This window comes from Chrysemys picta, chromosome 12 (genome assembly GCF_011386835.1).
Source record: "Chrysemys picta bellii isolate R12L10 chromosome 12, ASM1138683v2, whole genome shotgun sequence".
Lineage (NCBI taxonomy): Eukaryota > Metazoa > Chordata > Testudines > Emydidae > Chrysemys > Chrysemys picta.
This window is the reverse complement of record NC_088802.1, coordinates 24,969,308-24,980,785: the sequence shown is the minus strand read 5'-3', so window position 1 is coordinate 24,980,785 and position 11,478 is coordinate 24,969,308. Positions and strand designations below refer to the sequence as shown.

The 11,478-nt window shown below is 45.9% G+C and overlaps 1 pseudogene; it reads right to left on the bottom strand.

The window, feature by feature from the left end:
• Positions 1-1,747: 1,747 nt before the first annotated feature.
• Positions 1,748-11,478, bottom strand: part of LOC135974560 (olfactory receptor 6N1-like) — a 157,651-nt pseudogene continuing 147,920 nt past the window's right edge.

Sequence of the window (11,478 nt, the reverse complement as noted above, 5' to 3'; positions counted from 1 at the left end):
TTTCCCAGCATGACAGCCTGTTACTCTGCTATCATATAGTGCATTCTTCTTTTTGCTTTCCCATTCTTAGCTCTTATGTCACCTGGTGCCCATTATTTAGTATAACAGCCCATTTCTCACTACTTAACATCTGCTACTATCCACAGTTCATTAGATAGCATTGAGGTCCTTTTCTCTTTAGTGCTCTTTACCTACCACTTATACAGCAATATACAGCTTCACCTCCCTTTCCACTTCCCTCTTTTGGTCATTTGGCAACATAACATCTCTTTTCTTGCCCTTCCACTGTGGCTGCTGTCCATTGGGCAGCACCACTACACCTTTCCCATTCCTCTGCCCTCTAGTGGCCCTAGACAGCATAATCTCATCTCTCCTCATTTCTTACCTACTGCTAGGTGTGCACTGTTCCAAATTATAGCCGCTAGGAACCAAATCACACAACATCATGATTGCAACATTAGTGGCTATGAGAGCACATACAACAGCAGTGGCTTTCAAAGTATTAGCAGGGGTTTCCTGTCCATCCACTGCATTTGTGTTGATGTGGGGTCTGCTTCCAATGGAAATGCATCAATTGAATCTACAGTGACAGAATTCCCATTGCTCTACAGGGTGAGATTCTCAGAGGCATCTAAGGAAGTTAAGAGTCCAACTCCCATTTCAAAGTGATTTGGGTGCCTAACTCCATTAGGTCCCTTGGAAAATCATTTCCACAGTGTTGGAGCCCTACCGTTCTCACCATTGCCCAGGTCCCCTACCTCTGGCCAAGCCCTGACGTGCTCCCAGTGATTGAGCCAGCATTGCCATGTTAGGCATCACAGAGGTTCTGCCCATTGGTAGGTGGCAGCTGCTTCCTCTCACCATAGGTTGCATCATGCCCCGAGGAGAGGGCCCTGCATGTAGCAGAGCTGAGTAAGGCACCTGGGGCTGACTAGCCACTGGGCCCTGAGAACTAGCCCTCTCGGGACATGTGCTTGTTGCAGTGAGTTTTGGGGACACTCATTGTAACAGGTCCCCTTCCTTTGAACTTCTCTGTACAGTTGGTGGCAGAAGAGCAGCTGCTGCCCTGAAGGGCTGCAGGAAGAGTCCCTCGTCAGGGACCGTTTGACAGACCCAACTGCAGAATTGGCCTCAGTTCTATGTGTGCCCTGACAAAACCCCAGGTAGGTCTGGACAGTCCCAGTGGACCTGGCGTGTGCATCTACTTCTCTGTGGTTGCCCAACCTCCCAGCCTCAAAGAGCCCAGTGAGCCTGGAGCGGTTGCTTTGCCGGAGCTGGTCACAGCTGGGCATAGCCCAGGTAAGAGCTATAAAGCTGTTTCTGGTGAAGTGTCCAGAGGTCACTGCTGGGGCCTAGTTGTTTGCGTCTGGCCTGTGAGCGTAGTGAAGGTGGTTGATTTGCAGAGGGCTATACTGGCAATGAGTCCAATTTCAGACGTGGCAGATTTCCCAGGCTTACGTCCCCACATATGCTGCACCAGGAGTTACTATTTTTATTTTCCAAACATTTTATTTTGATCATAGACGGCTTTTTCACAGATCTAAAAAATTCATTAAAATTTTGTCTCCATTCTGCCTAGTGCCCAATTAATAACTCCATGATGGGAACCTTCTTATGGCTACCTCCCTCCCTGGTCCTTCCACTGAGATGGACAACACTGAGTGCTGAGATTTACAAAGAGAGTTTTCAACTTAATTTTATGGGGGCTGATTGCTCAAATCACCCAGGCAGTGTTGAAAACCTCATGTTACATTATTATGTAGGTGTATCTGCAAGTTTTTGTGAAAGCCACATTTACTGACTGCTTTGCTAAAGGCTTCCTTGACATCTCTGTCTCTCAGGCTGTAGATGAGGGGGTTTACCAGGGGAGTCAGGACTGTGTAGCAAAGAGAGAACACTTTGTTCAGGTCTCTCAGTGTATCACGTTTCGGTAGCAGGTAGACAATCATTATGGTTCCATAGAAAATTGTCACCACAATGAGGTGAGAGGAGCAGGTGGAAAAGGCCTTTTGTCTTCCAGTGGTGGAAGGGATTCTCAGGATGGTGGTGATGATACACATGAAGGATGTCATCGTTAGTAGGAATGGAGGCAGGGTGAATACAGAGACTAATATGAAATCCACCAATATGACCTAGTGGGTGTCACTGTAGGAGAGTTCCATCAGTGGGATGACATCACAATAGAAATGGTCAATTTCATTTGGGCCACAGAATATTAACTATGATAGCAATAAGACAAAGATGGTAAAAGCCAAAAAAACCCAACATTTAACTGGAGCCATAAGCCAATTGGAGGTAAAACCTGGTATTCATAAGAGTTGAAGAGTTCAGGGGTTCATGTATTGCTAAATACTGATCATAAGACATTGCTGCTAGGAGATAGCATTCTGTACATGCCAGAGAACCAAAGAAATACAGTTGTGTGATGCAGCCACTGACTGAGATGGTTTTGTCCCCAGTCAGGAGACTGGTCTGCATCCTTTGCACGATGATTGAGGTGTAGCAGGTCTCCAAGCAGGACAAATTCCACAGGAAGAAATACATGGGGGTATGAAGGTGCTGATCAGGCACAACGAGCACCACGATGAGGGTGTTCCCGGCCACGGTTGCCATGTAGATCACTAGGAATATCAGGAAGATGCTGTCCCTGAACTCAGAGTTTAGAAGTAATCTGACATGTGTGATCCGGGCTAGTAAGACTCTATCACCACTCGCCACCCCATTGAAATGTCATGGAAGACAGGAGACATTCCAGAAGACTGGAAAATGGCTAATATAGTGCCCATCTATAAAAAGGAAAATAAGGACAATCCAGGGAATTACAGACCAGTCAGCTTAACTTCTGTACCCAGAAAGATAATGGAGCAATAATTAAGCAATCAATTTGCAAACACCTAGAAGATAATTAGGTGATAAGTAAAAGTCAGCATGGATTTGTCAAGAACAAATCGTGTCAAACCAACCTGATAGTTTTCTTTGACAGGGTAACAAGCCTTGTGGATGGTGGGGGGGGAAGTGATAGATGTGGTATATCTTGACTTTAGTAAGGCTTTTGATACTGTCTCGTATGACCTTCTCATAAACAAACTAGGGAAATACAACCTAGATGGAGCTACTATATATATGGTGGGTGCATAACTGGTTGGAAAACCATTCCCAGAGAGTAGTTATCAGTGGTTCACAGTCATGCTTGAAGGGCATAACGAGTAGGGTCCCGCAGGGATCGGTTCTGGGTCCAGTTCTGTTCCATATCTTCATCAATGATTTAGATAATGGCATAGAGAGTACGCTTATAAAGTTTGCGGATGATACCAAGCTGGGAGGGGTTGCGAGTGCTTTGAAGGATAGGATTAAAATTCAAAATGATCAGAACAAACTGGAGAAATGGTCTTAAGTAAATAGGATGAAATTCAATAAGGACAAATGCAAAGTACTCCACTTAGGAAGGAACAATCAGTTGCACACATACAAAATGAGAAATGACTGCGGAAGGAAGGAGTACTGCGGAAACGGATCTGGGGGTCATAGTGGATCACATCCTAAATATGAGTCAACAGTGTAACACTGTTGCAAAAAAAAGCAAACGTCATTCTGGGATCTATTAGCAGGAGTGTTGTAAGCCAGACAGGAGATGTAATTCTTCCGCTCTACTCCATGCTGATTAGGCCTCAACTGGAGTATTGTGTCCAGTTCTGGGCGCCACATTTCAGGAAAGATGTGGACAAATTGGTGAAAGTCCAGAGAAGAGCAACAAAAATGATTAAAGGTCTAGAAAACATGACCTATGAGGGAAGATTGAAAAAACTGGGTTTGTTTAGTCTGGAGAAGAGAAGACTGAGAGGGGACATGATATCTGTTTTCAAGTACAATAAAGGTTGTTACAAGGAGGAGAGAGAAAACATATTCTCCTTAACCTCGGAGGATAGGACAAGAAGCAATGGGCTTAAATTGCAGCAAGGATAGTGTAGGTTGTACATTAGGAAAAACTGTCAGAGTGGTTAAGCACTGGAATAAATTGTATAGGGAGGTTGTGCAATCTTCATCATTGGAGATTTTTAAGAGCAGGTTGGACAAACACCTGTCAGGGATGGTGATGATAATACTTAGTCCTGCCTTGAGTGAAGGGAACTGTACTAGATGATCTCTCAAGGTCCCTTCCAGTTCTTCGATTCTATGATTCTATGATTGGGGCTTACACTGAGCCGGATCAAAGTAGTGCCATTTGTGTCAGTGGGGCAGATCCTCAACTGAGGACCTGTAACAAGAAATGGATCTCACGCTCCGTCTCTGTGAAAAGGTGCTATGAACGCTGACTGGCACTGCTATGGGAAGGTGAGGCTAAAACTCTTAATATTCACCTGAAGAAGAGCTCTGTGTAGCTCAAAAGCTTCTCTCATTCACCACGACAAGTTGGTCCAATAAAAGATATTACCTCACCCACCTTGTCCCTCTAATATTCACAAAGCAAATTCATGCCCCTGTTTAGAAGGTGCTCATAGAAATGCAGTCAGGAAGACGGTGCTCACCTGTAACCACAGCACAGCCCAAGCTTGAAGTGATGAGCTCTTATTTCTCAGGGTTCGGCGGCCAGGACTCAGGATCCTCAGCTGAGGTTCTTGTCGCTCCTCTTTCTGCAGAAACTGGGAGAGGTAGAATGGTGAACTTCTGTTTTCCCTGCCCCTTACTCCAAGAATAAGGGGGACATACAACAAAATTTAAAGGTGGGCAACTTACAATCTATAAAATGAAATACTTGTTCACCCAAAGTATAATTAAACTGTGGCACTCACTGTGATGCTGGCAGATCAAGTGCTAGTTCATGCCAAGGTCCTCCCTGTCTCAGCAGGACACTAAGAGATACAAAGGTGGAATCAGACTCACTCACTTGTGGGTTAATATTGATAAAATGGGTACTAGAATTATAAGAAAGTGTTTAATGTTTGGACTCTGTTGAATACTTTTCAGTAGCTGCTTGCATTAATCTCCCCTGTAATGTCTGTTCCATATTGTAATTTAACATTTGAGTAGTTGTAGTGAGCTTCTGTGAGTATGAATCTCCACACAGGAGAGGGACGTTAATGAGTGTGAAGAGTTGCTCTTCCACAGACATTAAGCCTCTCCTGAAAAAGGAAACCCATCAATACCAGATAGGATGACCAGATAGCAAGTGTGAAAAATCAGGACAGGGAATGGGGGGTAAGACAAAGCCCCAAATATCGGGACTGTCCCTATAAAATTGGGACATCTGGTCACCCTAGTACCAGGTGGGCTATGGGTGGATATTCCAACTGGAATCTCCCTACAACTGGATTGAGAAACAATCAACAAAAGGACTAGAGACTTATTGTTCTGCTCTCCTCCCTATGAAGATGAGTCATGGGAGTGGATTGAGTTTGCAGCTGAGAGCAGATGGCAGGAGGGAGATAAAAACCCCAAACCAAAGGAACTAGGGATCTCTAGGCTGCTTGGATGCTCGGGGCAGGGTGTTTCTAGGCATTAGCAAGAGCTCCCCAGCTGCTTAGCCTGGGTTAGCCCTAAATGTCAAATATAGCTTGCTGCTGAGAGAAGCCTGTATTACCTTTTGAAACCTGAGACTGTGACTCATTCATGGGTCTGTTTTCTTGCTTTAACCTTGCAAATAACTCTCATTTCCTTTTCCTATTTAATAAATCTTCCTATACAGTAGTTCACTATAGGATTGCCTCCAAGTGTCATCTTTGGTGTGAGACCTAAAGTGCAATTGACCTGGGGGAAGTCAGGAGTAACCTGAATATTGCTGTGATTCTTGGCGTAAGGGGTCGTGTACCACAGATACGCTCACCTGGGGGGCAGGACAGACTGGCCCAACCAAGGGGACTTTCTGGGGAGACTGTCAAGGCTGTTTAAGTGCCTGAGGAGTTTGCACTCGGTGCAGCTGGTTGGTGAAATCTAAGTTTAGACCTGACAACCAATGAGGGGTTTGTGCCCTGGTTTGTAACTGTCTGTCCTGAGTTTGGCACTCATACTCTTGCATCTCCATTGGGAGCATCACACTCACTGCCACAGGAAGTCCTTGATATGAAGGACTTAACTAGATTCCAGAAGAGATTGGATGTTCCTGATAGCCATATAAATATCCAGAGTTATCATAATTAATGGCAACAATAGAGATTGGCATAACCCCCAAAACATGAGGTTTAATATCCATTCCAAAACTAACTATTATAGACCAACACGACATATGTGAGGGGAGATTATCCCAGAACTGCTATTGCAGTGTTCTTACATTTGCCTCTGAAACATCTAGTCCTGCTCGCTCTCGGAGAATGATACTGGACAGGATGGCCCTTGGGTCTTGTCTAATCTGGCAATTCCTATATTACTACGTTCTCCTAAAGTGATAGAGAGAAACCCCAAATTCCAGCTAGTTCAAGAAGCTACTCTTTTGATACTTCAGCCTCTGACAGGCTGTTCCCTGAAAAAAGTTGACCTGGCGCAGATTACTTCGTAACACTTTTTGGTGAAGATCGATACAAAGAAATCATTTGAGAAGAGGTTGTCAAACTGTCTATAGGATTGGGACATTAATTCTAATAGGAGATTAGGACACCCAATTCCTAGGCGGCTTTAAAAATCTCAACCATAGCACCTCTGCAATGTCTATATCTTGTTTATTCCCTGGGTTCAGCTGACTCATGGATTCTCTTGCAACCTGCCTGACTCAGATATAATGAAACAGTTTTTATTTACTTTTAACTAAAACCATTTGTTCTTCAAATTCCCTCTCATCCTCCTAATTTCATTCTTACACTTTACCCACCTAACATGCCATTTTAATGTTCCTTTCTATCAGCTTCACTTAGTTTTGATTTCCACTATTCTATTCCAGGCTTCACCCTAGTTATCCTGAACCAGATCCTTAGCTGAGGACCTTTCACAAGACATATATGTCAATTTCCCTATTGTTAAATGGTGCTATTAACACTGACTGGCACTGGTGTGTGAAGGTGAGTCTAAAACTGCTAATATTCCCAGAGACAAGGTGAGTGAGGTAATATCTTTTATTGGACCAACTTCTGCTGGTGAGAGGGACAAGCTTTTGAGAGCTAGAAAACTTCTCTCTCTCTCCAACCGAAGTTGGTCCAATAAAAGATATCACCTCACCCACTTTGTCTCTCTAATATCCTGGGACTAACACAGCTACAACAACACTGCAAACAATATTCACAAAGCACATTCATACCCCTGTTTGGAAGGTGGTATAGAAATGCAGTCAAGAAAACGGTGCTCACCTGTAACCACAGGACAGCTCAAGCTTCAAGTGATGACCTCTTATTTCTCAGGGTTTGGTGGCCAGGACTTGGTTTCCACCACTGAGGTTTTTGGGTCTCATCATTCAGTAGAAACTGGATCTGCTCAGCAAAGACATCTGCATTGACAAGCAGCTGCTGCGATTTGTCTTAGAATATGCTCTTCCCCCTCCATTTACAAAGCGCAGAGTCCTCATAGTTGTATCCTTCTCCATGGAAGGCTGCGTCTCCCTTGATTCCACCTCTGAAGAGGTTGAGCCTGGGGAGATAGTGCTATGTTTTCTGTGCAGACAGTACAAACAAATGTCCTGATGCAACCAACCTCCCTCGCCCAGGGGAATCGCCTGTCTGCTACCAGCTGTATGAGGTCATTGCTCTGCATGGCTGAAATGTAATGTAGCGCCCCTGGAGTGCATGGCCATGTAGAGACTGAGACTACTCAGCAATCTTTGCTCATGTCAACTGTCCCATTGCCTTCCGTGGAACAATTGCATAAGAAACAATGGCTAAGATGACTCAGGCCTGCCAGATTGGGTACTGAAGCCGCACAGTTTAACAGACACACAGGAAACTGAATGTAAAGTAAAGTTAATCCATAGTTTGCAAGTGAAAGATTTGGATGAAAGAATCTCTCTCTGCTACTCACACCCCCAATGGAAGTATTTCTCCCAAGGAACTTTGATGTTATCAGTCATTACTAATGTTGGTTTATTTAACAATATTCTCACCCTTCTGCTGAGTGGTAGCAGAATTCAGGGTTTTGCAGATTGATTTGATTTCCCATTGGAAAACCAGTGATGTGGAGTCTGGGTAATTTCTTAGCGTAACTTGTTTGTTTTTACACTATATACACCAGTCCTGGAGCAGAGGTGACCACAGACAACATGACAGAATCCTCCTTTTAGGGATCTCAGCCCATACGTCAGGAGCAGGACTAGCATGCAAGGACCTTCCCCCACACAGTACTTTCAGCCCAGGACCCTAAGGGTGAAAGCTGGGTTATCACCAGTGCGTGGGAGCTGGGCAGGACAGGGTACTTCTCTGTATGACCTCTCTGACAAGTGTAGCAGTGATTCTCTCTAATGCTGTTGCATCATGAACTAACTTCACATATTTTCCATGCAACAGCCCTCCGGTCTGTATCCTAATAGCTATTGCAATAGCTTCTCTATAGTTCCAGTGTCATTCCTGGGATGTGCCCTGTGGGTTGCCTGACCATTCTGTGTGTTGGATTCTCATTTCTGAGAGATTCCTGCCTCTCCCAAAGGAACAGAAAGTACCAGACTGGGAGAACTAGTGGGAAGCCACCAGAGAGGTGGGAAGTACAATGTTCTGTTTCCATAGGAACATAGGAATTGCCAGACTGGATCAGACACATGGTCCATCTAGTCCAATATCCTGACAGTGGCCAGACCCAGATGTTGAAGAAGAAGGTGTAAGAACGCCACAGGAGGCAGAGGTGGGATAATCTGCCCCCCATATAGCTCTCACCTGGATCTCTAATACTTAGAGATTGGCTCAAGCCCTGAAGCATGAGGTTTAGTATCATTTCCAGAATGTTAGTTGTCATTAATTAGGATAACTCTGAACATTATCCTATGTAAATATACAATCCCTGACATTCCAAACGTGTTAAACCAACCTGATAGCTTTCTTTGACAGGGTAACAAGCCTTGTGGATGGGGGGAGGCGGTGGATGTGGTATATTTTGACTTTAGTAAGGCTTTTGATACTGTTTCGCATGACCTTCTCATAAACAATGAGACCATTGTTTCTTGTTCTGTCCTCTGCCACCACACCTCAGCCAGAGCCCCACTGCCCCACCTCACCCAAAGCTCCTATCTCTCATTTCCAGACCCTTCCTCAGCGTGCCCCGCCTCATTCTGATCTCCTGTAATTCACCCTGGGGCCTTTCCTCAGTGCCCCCACCTTTGCTAGAGCCCATCTGTCTCTCACCCTCCCCTCCTCAGCACTTCCTGTCTCAGAGAGATCCCCCATCTCTCTCACCTCCTGCTCCTGCCTTTGGCTTCCCACCTCAGCCACAGCCCCATGTGCCTCATCTCATCCCCCCCCCATCTCTAACCTCCCACTTCAGTGTGACCTGTCTCTCACCACTCACCTCAGGGCTACCTGTCTTTGTCTGAGCCCCCTCACCTCTCACTTCCCGCATCAGCCCGAGCCCCCATGTCCCTCACTTCCGACCTCAGCCTGAGCTCCCATCTCTCACCCCCACCTCACCCTGAGCTAACTTATCACCCGCCCACCTAAACAAGAGCCCCCCGCCTCTCCCTTCCCGCCTCAGCCCAAGCCCCCCTGCCCTTCGCTTCCCACCTCAGCCCAAGCCCTCCCGCCTAAACAAGAGCCCCCCCGCCTCTGACTTTCCCCCTGAGCCCCTCGCTTCCCACACAACCTCAGCGCTTCCCACTGCATCAGTGGAGCTGCCTCAGTGCTTTGCATCTGGTCTGAGCCCATCAGTTCCCTGACTCAGACACAGCCCTGCGCAGCTCTGCCCCTCCCCTACTCTACCCTTCTTGCCCCACCTCAGACACAGACCCCACCCTCCTCTGGCTAGGCCCCGCCCCTACCCTTCTCTGTATTGCCGCCCCTTCCCCACCCCTCATCCTCTGCTGTCCTTAGTGCCCATTCTACAGTATAGATGCCTCTTCCCAACCCCTCACCCTCTGCTGCCCTAGTGCTCATTGTACAATATAGCCGTCCCTTCCCCGCCTCTCACACTCTGCTCCATATGAGTGCCCCCTCCATTAACATTTGCGAGGTGCTCAGATGGCATAGTGATGAGGGTACCTACACAGAGAAAGAGCTCTGTACTCCATTGTGTTCCATGATACAGCTCCCGGGCTGGGAGGTTTCAGCACTGAGCTGGTTAAATAGAGTGGGATTTTCCAAAAGCCACTAAACTGTTGAGGAGACCAAGTCCCAATGACGCTAGCAATGAGAATTATGTGCCTAGATCACTTAAGTGCTTTTGAAAATCCCACCCTGATGGCCAGATTTCCAACAGCTTGGCACCCACAATTCAGGACAGAAATTTCCAGAAAGCTCAGCTCCCATTTGGGAAATGAAAAGAGCCAGGTTTTCAAAAATGCCCATCAGACAGCAACTTCTGGGTGGCACTTACTGTCAGATTTCTGACAGCGTTCATCACCCCCCATGCTGAGCTGTTTTGGAAATATAGCCCTTAATTTTTGCCCTCCCTTTGCCTCTCACCCTCCGTTTGCTGGACCTAGCTGGCTCCTCTCTCACTCTCTTCCTCTGCTCTGACTCTCCATCCTGGTCTGAGAGTTCAGGCCAAAATGTGCAGATTACCCACCCACCAGCTCCCTTGGCTCTCTGGGAAGGCTGGGGAAAGGCTCACTCATCCTTTCCCCCTATTTCCTCAGACTGCAACCTGAAAGCTACTTCTCTGCTGAGGGATTAACCTAAATTTGAATTAAGATACAAGCACAAAAGGGCCTGGATTCAAGTGGTTACAGCAGAATCTCAGCTTCCATTTAAAATCAAGCTTCTAGGTTTCTTGTTTATGAAGAAAAGCTTGAAAAGTTCTCCCAAGTGCAACTGAGACAGCAACAGAGAGCCTGAGATTATAGCTCTCGGGGCAGGAGCTGCACCATTCATCTCAATGGAGTGTTGGACCCATTGCCCCCTGGGGACCTCAACAACCTCGCCTCAGCAGGGGATAATGTGTGTGTAGCTGGAGTTGAAGAACACAATCCCAGTGCATTACACCTGTTGTATGTTAATGTTTCTCTGCGTCAGAGTGCAACACCTTTAGAGCAAATTAATGAAAAAATAAAACTAGTTTACACAAAGACCTGAATTTCCATGGAGTTTCTGCCTATAAATTTTGCCTTGTGCCATTAAAAACACATTTTCAGTGACAGTCATAACTTTGGTGGTTGTCAGTGGTGGCCAGGCCATGTACAGGTTTAGGGGCACAACAAGAAAAATATTCCCATAATGGAGTCTTCAAATAGATACAAACTTGTGCAGAGACTCAAATCTCTTGCACCTCAAATTGTCACCATAGCTGTGAACTGAAAAATTAGGGTTTTATTATTTGCGGGCGCTGTTTGTGATCCCAGTCCCACTAGCTTCAGAATGGCAAACACCAGACATATCCCTTCCACTTCTTTCCTATCAGTCTGAGAGATTAATAGGCCAAAAGGAA